Consider the following 2,648-nt stretch of genomic DNA (forward strand, 5'->3'; position numbering starts at 1 on the left):
CTGTTGAAGAACAATCTTCCGATCTTGAAGAATGTACTGTGTGAAATTGGGAGGAACATTGAGACCTTGTTCTTATCCACTTGAGTCTTCACTCATTGAAGACCATGCGGTTTTGAGCTCTCCTTTGCCATCTTGCATCGGATTTTTTTGTTCAACCTTTGTCTTTGCACTTCCGACACTCTCTTTTGAATTGGTTTTAGACTTGAGTTTTGGTTTTTGTTTCTTCATTTTTTTATGATTTTTGCTAACATTGTTTAGCTTTTCTCCTGCTTGGAATCCATCTGATCGTTTTACTTGGTCTTTGATACTATCTTGTGCTTGGACATAGTATAGATATCCGTTCTTTCTTGAGAAGTGAGGTGGTGGTCGAGAGTTTTCACTCTTAGACTCCTCCTTTTCTTTTTGTAGTTTCTCACGTTGTTCCCGCTCATCTTGTCTACTGATTCTTTTATGGCTCTTACAGCATTTATGTTTAGGTCGGCTTCGAGGGATCTCTACTTGAACCTCCCTTCCTCTCAAGAGTAGGCGTGCCTTTTCTAACTCTTCCTCAGGGATTGTCACATCATTATTAAAATCAAAGTCCCAGCCATCTTCCTTATCAGCATCATTAGCAGATTCGAGTGTTAAATCCTCCACTGAGACTTCCTCGACATGCAGAGCTGTTGTGGATGTATCCCTATAGTACAAATCATCTAGAAGGGCACATGGTTGTACCATTTGTATAGGAATAATATCATATCCATCTGAGTCACAAAATTGAATTGGCTTCGATAAAGCACATGTCGATAATGTTGCAAGGACATGACTCCATTCTAGTGGATCAATTAAATGCTCAGGGAAGGGTAGAATTTCCTCACATATTATCTACTTATTCATTTTTCTAATTTTTACTAAAATTAACAGAGGATTAAAGAGAACCCTTATTTAATTATAAAGATTCTATATGCATCTTATTATGCATAAAATCCAATTCTGATGAAAGTCACACTTTTATCATCATAAAAATCATTTATGTTGAAAATCACTCTTTTATCATGAAAGAATTTCATTTATGCATATGTTTATGCATAAAAATCATTTATGATGAAAATCACACTTTTAATATAAAAAAATATCTTTTATGCATAGATTTATGCATAAAATCATTTATGATGAAAATCACACTTTTAATATAAAAAAATATCTTTTATGCATAGGTTTATGCATAAAATCATTTATGATGAAAATCACACTTTTAATATAAAAACAATATCTTTTATGCATATGTTTATGCATAAAAATCATTTATGATAAAAATTACACTTTTAATATAAAAAAATATCTTTTATGCATATGTTTATGCATAAAAATCATTTATGATGAAAATCACACTTTTAATATATAAAAAAATATCTTTTATGCATATGTTTATGCATAAAAATCATTTATGATGAAAATCACACTTTTAATATAAAAAAATATCTTTTATGCATAGGTTTATGCATAAAAATCATTTATGATAAAAATCACACTTTTAATATAAAAAAATATCTTTTATGCATACTTTTATGCATAGAATCAATAATGATAAAAGTAACACTTTTATAATTTAAAAAATTATTCTTTTATGCATACTTTTATGCATAGAAATCAATAAGGATAAAAGTAACACTTTTATAATAAAAAAATATTCTTTTATGCATGCATAAAAATCAATATGATGAAAGTAACTCTTTTGTAATAAAAAATTATACTTTTATGCATAAAAATCAATACTGAAGAAGGTAATACTTTCATAATAAAAAAATTATCAATAAGTATCTTTCATAGAATTTAATTCTATTGAAAATCATTCTTTTATAAAAATTAATCAATATGCATCTTTCTATGCATGAATGAAAATGACACTTTTAGAATACTCTAACGATGGGGATTACTCTTTTTGATTAATAAAAGATAATACTTATTTCCAAATTTTTGAAAATTTTTGCCATAACCTCCTTTGTATGGCTGATCATTTTTTAATTTTTAAGTCTCTAAAATTAGTTAGAAGTGCACCAAGAGTATTTAAATCATTCTAAAGTAAACATTTTTCTACTTATTTAAGAGAAACATTATGAAAAACTTGATTTTATTCATTAATCATTCATCTAGGATAAAGAATGGTTGGATTTACTAGAGAAGAGAGGGGAATGCCTTTTTGCAATGAGGCATAACATCATTTTTAATTTAGAGAAGACAAAAATCATAAAAAACCATAAAAAGAATAGAAAAGAGAAGAATCTCCAACTTACATAGATAATTTGAGAGCTTTCCTTTGGCTTGATGGTTTGAGGGTTCAACTCTTGTTTGAAACAAGAGTGGCCACCAATCTTTTGGAAGAGGGAATGTCAAAAACTAATGAATTATGAGTAAAATTCACTATTTTTGGCACTTGGGAGAGGCAGGGTAATAGTGCAAAACACTATTGAGTTTCAACAAAGGGGAAGGCTTCTACTTATAGGAAAAAGTGAGCTTCTAACCAAGCCAACTGATTCTAGAATTTTCCAAATCAGTTTGGTCAATTTTGACCATTTTTAAGTCAGTTTTGCTCACTTTTTGGATCTAGTTGAAACAGGAGAGAGAAGAGATAAAAATATCTCATTATTTGGAGTTTAAAACTCATTCAA

Source organism: Cibotium barometz, chromosome 28 (genome assembly GCF_041138505.1).
Source record: "Cibotium barometz isolate CiBa-2024 chromosome 28, ASM4113850v1, whole genome shotgun sequence".
Taxonomy (NCBI): Eukaryota; Viridiplantae; Streptophyta; class Polypodiopsida; order Cyatheales; family Cibotiaceae; genus Cibotium; species Cibotium barometz.